The following is a 12,500-nucleotide window of genomic DNA, read 5'->3' on the forward strand; positions in this document are numbered from 1 at the left end:
GAATTCGAATAAAATCAAGTGGTCTACCACCTCGAGTCTTAGACAGACACCCAACGGATCACGACGTCCTACTAGAGGAAAAGTGCACGCGTTCGATATCGATTAGAAAAACGTAAAACGCGATTTATTGTAATATGCCGAAACACAAACAATATCCGTCATACAAACGTTCAACTTCAATTATCGAAACGCGAATGAATTTCCTCTTTCGACCTTTCGGGTTTCTCAGGTTTACCCCTGAACGGTTTCACGTACTCTTGAACTCTCTCTTCAAAGTGCTTTTCAACTTTCCCTCACGGTACTTGTTCGCTATCGGTCTCGTGGTCATATTTAGCCTTAGATGGAGTTTACCACCCACTTAGGGCTGCACTCTCAAGCAACCCGACTCTCAGGAGAGATCCTCACGCAATCGGCAACGGTCGCTACGGGCCTGGCACCCTCTATGGGCTGTGGCCCCGTTCAAGAAGGACTTGGACGCGCCGCACGATCTCGTGATAAACGGATCCTCCCTAACACCACATTTCCCGGTGGCCGATATCGACCACGGGATTCGGTGCTGGGCTTTTCCCTGTTCGCTCGCAGCTACTGAGGGAATCCTAGTTAGTTTCTTTTCCTCCGCTTAGTAATATGCTTAAATTCAGCGGGTAATCTCACCTGCTCTGAGGTCGATATATTATAATATATCTCGTATAATATTTAAATACAATTCGCCAAACTATCATAATCATCTCTCATATGAAATATAACATTATTTGTTTTTATTTAAAGAGTCGGCAGCAGCAGCAGCAGCATCAGCATCAGCATCAGCATCAGCATCAGCATCAGCATCAGCATCAGCATCAGCAACACACCACCAGCCTTTATACATATATAATATTTTTAATATATATAATTCATATATTTTGTCGATATACCGTGTGTATAAATGATATAAATAAAACACTGGTCAGACGTCCAGTCTTCGAAACTTTATTATTTCTCTCGGACACGACGACCGCGTTATCATTTTATCATAAATATATTATATATACACACACTTATTTATCGACTATATATACGTCGTATATATGTATAATATATATATATATTATATATAAATATAACTCTCTACCAAACAAATTTTATGTATTTCATATAAATACACGATTAATTTATGGTATAGCGGGTTGTGTTCAAAAATTGCGTAACTTTTTCTATAAAAATTTACGCTGCTTTTCGCACTTTAGGATGCCGCACAAATACAAAAAAAAATACGCACAAGTTTGTATGTGCATGTGTTTTTTCTTAATTAGTGTGCGTTATTGTTTCACATCCAACACGCTTAGGCATTATTTTTCTTTAATAAATAGAAAAATTTTAAATTCTAAGCAGTCTTTTAAATTGATACGACCCTCAGTCAGGAGTGGTCCGGGAACGAGTATCCGAGGACCGCAATGTGCGTTCGAAATGTCGATGTTCATGTGTCCTGCAGTTCACAAGTTGACGCGCAATTAGCTGCGTTCTTCATCGACCCACGAGCCAAGTGATTCACCGTTCAGGGTAATCATTTTATTATTATGTCGTTTTCTCATATTCTATTCGTCGTATTTTTAATATTTGATTATTATTAAATTAATAATATTATTATAATATCTTATACGCGTATAGAAAATTTATATAACGACATTTTTTATATATATATATATATATATATATATATATATTATAATAAATTATTCGAAACTTTTAGAGAAATTATAATATCGTACTTTGATATATCTGATAAATTTTAACCGCTGCACATGTTTTATTACAAACGAGGCGCGCATAGACAGATATCTCGCACGATATATTCCTCCTCTTTATATTATTACAGTTTTTTTTTTATCTTGAAAGTTTTATACAAATTTCGACGGTCGGGCGTAAATCTTCGAACACCTTCGAAATAATACATAAAATATTATTTCTAAAACGAATTTTTATACATATCGATAGAATCGACATGTGCTTAAATTTCGTTTAGGTACCCGGATGAAAATGTCTCAATAACATAATCATCACATATAATCTTGTCGATATTTTCTTGTATTACCTTCAAACGATAAAAAACTTAAGTAATAATATAATAAACGAAATAAAATTTATCCATAAAAATATAGACACACACACGACAACAGACGACGTTTCAATAAACTATATATTTTTCGTTTATTATAATAACGATTCTTTATCAGAACGTTTTTAGTTAACAAGAAATTTTGTTAATGATCGTTCCGTCAATCGTTATAATATATAATAATACATATGTTGTTATTGTTGTGTCGTCATCGTCGTCGACGCCTTCTATAAACTATGATAAAAATTTTTCGTTATATTTTTATTGGAAAAATTTATATATGTAAATATATTTTTATAGACGTATGAATTATATTTATCTTTTTTTTTTTAATTTTATTCGAAACTTGTTCGAATTTTGTAAAAATTAAAAAAAGATTTCAATATATATACATCTATAATATATATATATATATATATATATATATATAATTTATAACATATATAAATTTCTTTTGAAGAGTTCGATAATTTTGTAGAAGAAAATTCTCTTTTACAATTAATACAGACTTGATTTCGTTTTTTTTTTTTTTGTTTAAAAACGAACAAATACTCTGTAATGATCCTTCCGCAGGTTCACCTACGGAAACCTTGTTACGACTTTTACTTCCTCTAAATGATCAAGTTTGGTCATCTTTCCGAAGCATCGGCGACGCCGAAACGCCACCGCGCTCAGTCCGAAGACCTCACTAAATCATTCAATCGGTAGTAGCGACGGGCGGTGTGTACAAAGGGCAGGGACGTAATCAACGCGAGCTTATGACTCGCGCTTACTGGGAATTCCTCGTTCATGGGGAACAATTGCAAGCCCCAATCCCTAGCACGAAGGAGGTTCAGCGGGTTACCCGGGCCGCTCGGCCAGGGAGGACACGCTGATTCCTTCAGTGTAGCGCGCGTGCGGCCCAGAACATCTAAGGGCATCACAGACCTGTTATTGCTCAATCTCGTGCGGCTAGAAGCCGCCTGTCCCTCTAAGAAGAATTATTTGTACGCCGACAGTAAAAACCGCGAACGGCAAGAGCCGAAACTCAATACCGACGGGCCTTTGGGATGTCGAAATACGCCTAGTTAGCAGGCTAGAGTCTCGTTCGTTATCGGAATTAACCAGACAAATCGCTCCACCAACTAAGAACGGCCATGCACCACCACCCACCGAATCAAGAAAGAGCTCTCAATCTGTCAATCCTTCCGGTGTCCGGGCCTGGTGAGGTTTCCCGTGTTGAGTCAAATTAAGCCGCAGGCTCCACTCCTGGTGGTGCCCTTCCGTCAATTCCTTTAAGTTTCAGCTTTGCAACCATACTTCCCCCGGAACCCAAAAGCTTTGGTTTCCCGGAAGCTGCCCGCCGAGTCATCGGAGGAACGTCGGCGGATCGCTAGCTGGCATCGTTTATGGTTAGAACTAGGGCGGTATCTGATCGCCTTCGAACCTCTAACTTTCGTTCTTGATCAATGAAAGCGTTTTTGGCAAATGCTTTCGCTTCTGTCCGTCTTGCGACGATCCAAGAATTTCACCTCTAACGTCGCAATACGAATGCCCCCATCCGTTCCTATTAATCATTACCTCGGGGTTCCGAAAACCAACAAAATAGAACCGAGGTCCTATTCCATTATTCCATGCACACAGTATTCAGGCAAAATTTTGGCCTGCTTTAAGCACTCTAATTTGTTCAAAGTAAACGTGCCGGCCCACCTCGACACTCAGTCAAGAGCACCGCGGCGGGATTGAGTTGGGCCGCCCTTGCGAGCTAAGCCCACCGGCAGGACGTCCCACGACACGCCAGTTAACACCGCGTACGATGAACCAGCGGCGTGGGACACAGATTCGACTACGAGCTTTTTAACCGCAACAACTTTAATATACGCTATTGGAGCTGGAATTACCGCGGCTGCTGGCACCAGACTTGCCCTCCAATTGATCCTCGTTAAAGGGTTTAGAGTGTACTCATTCCGATTACGGGGCCTCGGATGAGTCCCGTATCGTTATTTTTCGTCACTACCTCCCCGTGCCGGGAGTGGGTAATTTGCGCGCCTGCTGCCTTCCTTGGATGTGGTAGCCGTTTCTCAGGCTCCCTCTCCGGAATCGAACCCTGATTCCCCGTTACCCGTTACAACCATGGTAGGCGCAGAACCTACCATCGACAGTTGATAAGGCAGACATTTGAAAGATGCGTCGCCGGTGCGAGACCGTGCGATCAGCGAAAAGTTATTCAGAGTCACCAAATTGTACGATGACGAGCAAGCCCGCCACCGATTGGTTTTGATCTAATAAAAGCGCTCCTTCCGTCTCCGGTCGGAACTCTGTTTGCATGTATTAGCTCTAGAATTACCACAGTTATCCAAGTAAATGTGGGTACGATCTAAGGAACCATAACTGATTTAATGAGCCTTTCGCGGTTTCACCTTAATTTGGCTTGTACTGAGACATGCATGGCTTAATCTTTGAGACAAGCATATGACTACTGGCAGGATCAACCAGGGAACTGTGTTTTATAATATATATAATATATATTATTACTATTATTATTATATATATATATATATTTTATAATAAAAAACTATTATCGAAAAAGTTTTAATAACAATATCCAAAAGAGGATAAATTATGATGATGTTTTTTATATTACATATATACTTTATATTTATACATAATATAATAATCATCTATATTCCGTGTATAAACACATTGTTATTTACTTTTTCTTTTGCGTGTTTGCTGCGCTTATTATTGAAAATATATAATTTTCAGCGCCACGCTTTATTTATATTTTTTCTTATTTTATAAAATTTCACCGAATCGACTATAAATCTATCTAAATTTAATCGAAATGAGAAAAATTAGATGATTACGTCGACCGGGCTACAATTTCGACATTATCTCTACCCTTCGCTAGATTGTAAGCGACATGGTTTATACATTAGGTAATAATGAACGAAATTTTTATTCTCGCACGGAATAATGAGAGTTATCGCAAATATTGTGTATATTATATATATAAAAGTGTAATATAATATATATTTTTCATAGACGATCGCATATGAATCGCTCACGATAGAACGCTAGCTAAATTCGCGATCTCGCAATAGATATTTAATTTGTGGATAAATTGATATAATATCTAAAAAGGGAACCGCTAGCAATATACGTTAATATATTGGAGGAGAACGGGGACCCTTTCAGAAAACTATATAATCCACCGATGTGGAATGACCGAAACAACGTCTTTACGTAAATTATAACGAGTTTATTAAAATTTAACGAGACGTCAACTTCGATACACCACACATATATGTGCGCTGTACAACGGTACGCCTTCTACATTAACATTAATAAAGATGTATAGTGAAAATATATAAAAGATGTATTGTGAATATTAAAAAGAAGTATTATGAAATTACATGTTTTGTATTTAGAAGCCGTCCGAGGTGTATCTATCACATAAAAGTGTTATGAAAATATTAACAATAAGGAAAAAAAGTATTATGAAATTAGATGGCCGCTCGATGTATGAACGTACGAGGTGTATTATATAAAAGTTGTATGAAAATAGAAATAATAATGAAAAACAAGTATTATGAAATTAAATTCCGCTCGATATAGCAATTTGTCGAGAAAGATGATTTGTGAAAATTGAGTGGAGATGTTTTGTATTTAAAAGCCGTCCGAGGTGTATGACATAAAAGTGTTATGAAAATATTAACAATAAGGAAAAAAAGTATTATGAAATTAGATCGCCGCTCGATGTATGAACGTACGAGGTGTATTATATAAAAGTTGTATGAAAATAGAAATAATAATGAAAAACAAGTATTATGAAATTTAATTCCGCTCGATATAGCAATTTGTCGAGAAAGATGATTTGTGAAAATTGAGTGGAGATGTTTTGTATCGTCCGAGGTGTATGACATAAAAGTGTTATGAAAATATTAACAATAAGGAAAAAAAGTATTATGAAATTAGATCGCCGCTCGATGTATGAACGTACGAGGTGTATTATATAAAAGTTGTATGAAAATAGAAATAATAATAAAAAACAAGTATTATGAAATTAAATTCCGCTCGATATAGCAATTTGTCGAGAAAGATGATTTGTGAAAATTGAGTGGAGATGTTTTGTATTTAAAAGCCGTCCGAGGTGTATGACATAAAAGTGTTATGAAAATATTAACAATAAGGAAAAAAAGTATTATGAATTTAGATCGCCGCTCGATGTATGAACGTACGAGGTGTATTATATAAAAGTTGTATGAAAATAGAAATAATAATGAAAAACAAGTATTATGAAATTAAATTCCGCTCGATATAGCAATTTGTCGAAAAAGATGATTTGTGAAAATTGAGTGGAGATGTTTTGTATTTAAAAGCCGTCCGAGGTGTATGACATAAAAGTGTTATGAAAATATTAACAATAAGGAAAAAAAGTATTATGAAATTAGATCGCCGCTCGATGTATGAACGTACGAGGTGTATTATATAAAAGTTGTATGAAAATAGAAATAATAATGAAAAACAAGTATTATGAAATTAAATTCCGCTCGATATAGCAATTTGTCGAGAAAGATGATTTGTGAAAATTGAGTGGAGATGTTTTGTATTTAAAAGCCGTCCGAGGTGTATGACATAAAAGTGTTATGAAAATATTAACAATAAGGAAAAAAAGTATTATGAAATTAGATCGCCGCTCGATGTATGAACGTACGAGGTGTATTATATAAAAGTTGTATGAAAATAGAAATAATAATGAAAAACAAGTATTATGAAATTTAATTCCGCTCGATATAGGAACTTGTCGAGAAAGATGATTTGTGAAGTTGAATGGAGATGTTTTGTATGTAGAAGTCGTCCGAGGTGTATGACATAAAAGTGTTATGAAAATATTAACCATAAGGAAAAAAAGTATTATGAAATTAGATCGCCGCTCGATGTATGAACGTACGAGGTGTATTATATAAAAGTTGTATGAAAATAGAAATAATAATAAAAAACAAGTATTATGAAATTAAATTCCGCTCGATATAGCAATTTGTCGAGAAAGATGATTTGTGAAAATTGAGTGGAGATGTTTTGTATTTAAAAGCCGTCCGAGGTGTATGACATAAAAGTGTTATGAAAATATTAACAATAAGGAAAAAAAGTATTATGAATTTAGATCGCCGCTCGATGTATGAACGTACGAGGTGTATTATATAAAAGTTGTATGAAAATAGAAATAATAATGAAAAACAAGTATTATGAAATTAAATTCCGCTCGATATAGCAATTTGTCGAAAAAGATGATTTGTGAAAATTGAGTGGAGATGTTTTGTATTTAAAAGCCGTCCGAGGTGTATCTATCACATAAAAGTGTTATGAAAATATTAACAATAAGGAAAAAAAGTATTATGAATTTAGATCGCCGCTCGATGTATGAACGTACGAGGTGTATTATATAAAAGTTGTATGAAAATAGAAATAATAATGAAAAACAAGTATTATGAAATTTAATTCCGCTCGATATAGGAACTTGTCGAGAAAGATGATTTGTGAAGTTGAATGGAGATGTTTTGTATGTAGAAGTCGTCCGAGGTGTATGACATAAAAGTGTTATGAAAATATTAACGATAAAGAAAAAAAGTATTATGAAATTAGATCGTCGCTCGATGTATGAACGTACGAGGTGTATTATATAAAAGTTGTATGAAAATAGTAATAATTATGAAAAGCAAAGTATTACGAAATTAGCTAAGTTCGGTGACTGGCCGGCAGAGAGCGCTAGTGTCTATAAAACGGTGTTTAGTTTGTCTTCTGGCCGGCAGAGGGCGCTAGTGTCTATTAAACCGTGTTAAGTTCGGTGACTGGCCGGCAGAGGGCGCTAGTGTCTATAAAAAGGTGTTTAGTTTGTCGTCTCTCCGGCAGAGGGCGCTAGTGTCTATAAAACTGTGTTTGGTTTGTCTTCTGGCCGGCAGAGGGCGCTAGTGTCTATTAAACCGTGTTAAGTTCGGTGACTGGCCGGCAGAGGGCGCTAGTGTCTATAAAACAGTGTTAAGTTCGGTGACTGGCCGGCAGAGGGCGCTAGTGTCTATAAAACCGTATTAAGTTTGGTGTCTGGTCGGCAGGATATAGCAACTTGTCGAAAAAGTTGAATTGTGTAAATTGAATGGAAATTTTTTTTATGTAGAAGCCGTTCGAGGTATATTATATAAAAGTGTTATGAAAATATTAACAATAACGGAAAAAAGTATTATGAAATTAGATGGCCGCTCGATGTATGAACGTACGAGGTGTATTATATAAAAGTTGTATGAAAATAGTAATAATTATGAAAAGCAAAGTATTAGGAAATTACCTAAGTTTGGTGACTGGCCGGCAGAGGGCGCTAGTGTCTATAAAACGGTGTTTAGTTTGTCTTCTGGCCGGCAGAGGGCGCTAGTGTCTATTTAACCGTGTTAAGTTCGGTGACTGGCCGGCAGAGGGCGCTAGTGTCTATAAAACCGTATTAAGTTTGGTGTCTGGTCGGCAGGATATAGCAACTTGTCGAAAAAGTTGAATTGTGTAAATTGAATGGAAATTTTTTTTATGTAGAAGCCGTTCGAGGTATATTATATAAAAGTGTTATGAAAATATTAACAATAACGGAAAAAAGTATTATGAAATTAGATGGCCGCTCGATGTATGAACGTACGAGGTGTATTATATAAAAGTTGTATGAAAATAGTAATAATTATGAAAAGCAAAGTATTAGGAAATTAGATTCCGCTCGATATAGGAACTTGTCGAGAAAGATGATATGTGAAGTTGAATGGAGATGTTTTGTATGTAGAAGTCGTCCGAGGTGTATGACATAAAAGTGTTATGAAAATATTAACGATAAAGAAAAAAAGTATTATGAAATTAGATCGTCGCTCGATGTATGAACGTACGAGGTGTATTATATAAAAGTTGTATGAAAATAGTAATAATTATGAAAAGCAAAGTATTATGAAATTAGCTAAGTTCGGTGACTGGCCGGCAGAGAGCGCTAGTGTCTATAAAACGGTGTTTAGTTTGTCTTCTGGCCGGCAGAGGGCGCTAGTGTCTATTAAACCGTGTTAAGTTCGGTGACTGGCCGGCAGAGGGCGCTAGTGTCTATAAAAAGGTGTTTAGTTTGTCGTCTCTCCGGCAGAGGGCGCTAGTGTCTATGAAAAGGTGTTTAGTTTGTCGTCTCTCCGGCAGAGGGCGCTAGTGTCTATAAAAAGGTGTTTAGTTTGTCGTCTCTCCGGCAGAGGGCGCTAGTGTCTATAAAACAGTGTTAAGTTCGGTGACTGGCCGGCAGAGGGCGCTAGTGTCTATAAAACCGTATTAAGTTTGGTGTCTGGTCGGCAGGATATAGGAACTTGTCGAAAAAGTTGAATTGTGTAAATTGAATGGAAATTTTTTTTATGTAGAAGCCGTTCGAGGTGTATGACATAAAAGTGTTATGAAAATATTAACAATAAGGAAAAAAAGTATTATGAATTTAGATCGCCGCTCGATGTATGAACGTACGAGGTGTATTATATAAAAGTTGTATGAAAATAGAAATAATAATGAAAAACAAGTATTATGAAATTTAATTCCGCTCGATATAGGAACTTGTCGAGAAAGATGATTTGTGAAGTTGAATGGAGATGTTTTGTATGTAGAAGTCGTCCGAGGTGTATGACATAAAAGTGTTATGAAAATATTAACGATAAAGAAAAAAAGTATTATGAAATTAGATCGCCGTTCGATGTATGAACGTACGAGGTGTATTATATAAAAGTTGTATGAAAATAGAAATAATAATGAAAAACAAGTATTATGAAATTTAATTCCGCTCGATATAGGAACTTGTCGAGAAAGATGATTTGTGAAGTTGAATGGAGATGTTTTGTATGTAGAAGTCGTCCGAGGTGTATGACATAAAAGTGTTATGAAAATATTAACGATAAAGAAAAAAAGTATTATGAAATTAGATCGCCGCTCGATGTATGAACGTACGAGGTGTATTATATAAAAGTTTTATGAAAATAGTAATAATTATGAAAAACAAAGTATTACGAAATTACCTAAGTTTGGTGACTGACCGGCAGAGGGCGCTAGTGTCTATAAAACCGTGTTCAGTTTGTCGTCTGGCCGGCAGAGGGCGCTAGTGTCTATAAAACTGTGTTTAGTTTGTCTTCTGGCCGGCAGAGGGCGCTAGTGTCTATTAAACCGTGTTAAGTTCGGTGACTGGCCGGCAGAGGGCGCTAGTGTCTATAAAACCGTATTAAGTTTGGTGTCTGGTCGGCAGGATATAGCAACTTGTCGAAAAAGTTGAATTGTGTAAATTGAATGGAAATTTTTTTTATGTAGAAGCCGTTCGAGGTATATTATATAAAAGTGTTATGAAAATATTAACAATAACGGAAAAAAGTATTATGAAATTAGATGGCCGCTCGATGTATGAACGTACGAGGTGTATTATATAAAAGTTTTATGAAAATAGAAATAATAATGAAAAACAAGTATTATGAAATTTAATTCCGCTCGATATAGGAACTTGTCGAGAAAGATGATTTGTGAAGTTGAATGGAGATGTTTTGTATGTAGAAGTCGTCCGAGGTGTATGACATAAAAGTGTTATGAAAATATTAACGATAAAGAAAAAAAGTATTATGAAATTAGATCGCCGTTCGATGTATGAACGTACGAGGTGTATTATATAAAAGTTTTATGAAAATAGTAATAATTATGAAAAACAAAGTATTACGAAATTACCTAAGTTTGGTGACTGACTGGCAGAGGGCGCTAGTGTCTATAAAACCGTGTTCAGTTTGTCGTCTGGCCGGCAGAGGGCGCTAGTGTCTATAAAAGTGTGTTTAGTTTGTCTTCTGGCCGGCAGAGGGCGCTAGTGTCTATTAAACCGTGTTAAGTTCGGTGACTGGCCGGCAGAGGGCGCTAGTGTCTATAAAAAGGTGTTTAGTTTGTCGTCTCTCCGGCAGAGGGCGCTAGTGTCTATATAACTGTGTTTGGTTTGTCTTCTGGCCGGCAGAGGGCGCTAGTGTCTATTAAACCGTGTTAAGTTCGGTGACTGGCCGGCAGAGGGCGCTAGTGTCTATAAAACCGTATTAAGTTTGGTGTCTGGTCGGCAGGATATAGCAACTTGTCGAAAAAGTTGAATTGTGTAAATTGAATGGAAATTTTTTTTATGTAGAAGCCGTTCGAGGTATATTATATAAAAGTGTTATGAAAATATTAACAATAACGGAAAAAAGTATTATGAAATTAGATGGCCGCTCGATGTATGAACGTACGAGGTGTATTATATAAAAGTTTTATGAAAATAGAAATAATAATGAAAAACAAGTATTATGAAATTTAATTCCGCTCGATATAGGAACTTGTCGAGAAAGATGATTTGTGAAGTTGAATGGAGATGTTTTGTATGTAGAAGTCGTCCGAGGTGTATGACATAAAAGTGTTATGAAAATATTAACGATAAAGAAAAAAAGTATTATGAAATTAGATCGCCGTTCGATGTATGAACGTACGAGGTGTATTATATAAAAGTTTTATGAAAATAGTAATAATTATGAAAAACAAAGTATTACGAAATTACCTAAGTTTGGTGACTGACCGGCAGAGGGCGCTAGTGTCTATAAAACCGTGTTCAGTTTGTCGTCTGGCCGGCAGAGGGCGCTAGTGTCTATAAAACTGTGTTTAGTTTGTCTTCTGGCCGGCAGAGGGCGCTAGTGTCTATTAAACCGTGTTAAGTTCGGTGACTGGCCGGCAGAGGGCGCTAGTGTCTATAAAAAGGTGTTTAGTTTGTCGTCTCTCCGGCAGAGGGCGCTAGTGTCTATAAATCTGTGTTTGGTTTGTCTTCTGGCCGGCAGAGGGCGCTAGTGTCTATTAAACCGTGTTAAGTTCGGTGACTGGCCGGCAGAGGGCGCTAGTGTCTATAAAACAGTGTTAAGTTCGGTGACTGGCCGGCAGAGGGCGCTAGTGTCTATAAAACCGTATTAAGTTTGGTGTCTGGTCGGCAGGATATAGCAACTTGTCGAAAAAGTTGAATTGTGTAAATTGAATGGAAATTTTTTTTATGTAGAAGCCGTTCGAGGTATATTATATAAAAGTGTTATGAAAATATTAACAATAACGGAAAAAAGTATTATGAAATTAGATGGTGGCTCGATGTATGAACGTACGAGGTGTATTATATAAAAGTTGTATGAAAATAGTAATAATTATGAAAAGCAAAGTATTAGGAAATTACCTAAGTTTGGTGACTGGCCGGCAGAGGGCGCTAGTGTCTATAAAACGGTGTTTAGTTTGTCTTCTGGCCGGCAGAGGGCGCTAGTGTCTATTAAACCGTGTTAAGTTCGGTGACTGGCCGGCAGAGGGCGCTAGTGTCTATAAAACCGTATTAAGTTTGGTGTCTGGTCGGCAGGAT

At 36.5% G+C, this 12,500-nt stretch overlaps 3 non-coding genes across 3 annotated transcripts in view; all 3 read right to left on the minus strand.

Moving 5' to 3' along the window:
• The window catches only part of LOC130899789 (large subunit ribosomal RNA), a 4,066-nt gene extending 3,398 nt beyond the window's left edge, over nt 1–668 (minus strand). Inside the window, exon 1 of the ribosomal RNA XR_009060090.1 lies at nt 1–668. This exon is cut by the window's left edge and continues 3,398 nt beyond it. This is a non-coding gene — a ribosomal RNA (large subunit ribosomal RNA).
• Nucleotides 669–1,386: 718 nt separating this feature from the next.
• Nucleotides 1,387–1,542, minus strand: LOC130899769 (5.8S ribosomal RNA). The gene has a single exon (XR_009060072.1). It is a non-coding gene; the product is annotated as a 5.8S ribosomal RNA (ribosomal RNA).
• A 1,109-nt stretch (nt 1,543–2,651) lies between these two features.
• On the minus strand, nt 2,652–4,573 carry LOC130899783 (small subunit ribosomal RNA). Its single transcript, XR_009060084.1, has one exon. It is a non-coding gene; the product is annotated as a small subunit ribosomal RNA (ribosomal RNA).
• Between the last annotated feature and the right edge of the window lie 7,927 nt (nt 4,574–12,500).

The sequence above is a fragment of the Diorhabda carinulata genome, chromosome 11 (assembly GCF_026250575.1).
Source record: "Diorhabda carinulata isolate Delta chromosome 11, icDioCari1.1, whole genome shotgun sequence".
NCBI lineage: Eukaryota > Metazoa > Arthropoda > Insecta > Coleoptera > Chrysomelidae > Diorhabda > Diorhabda carinulata.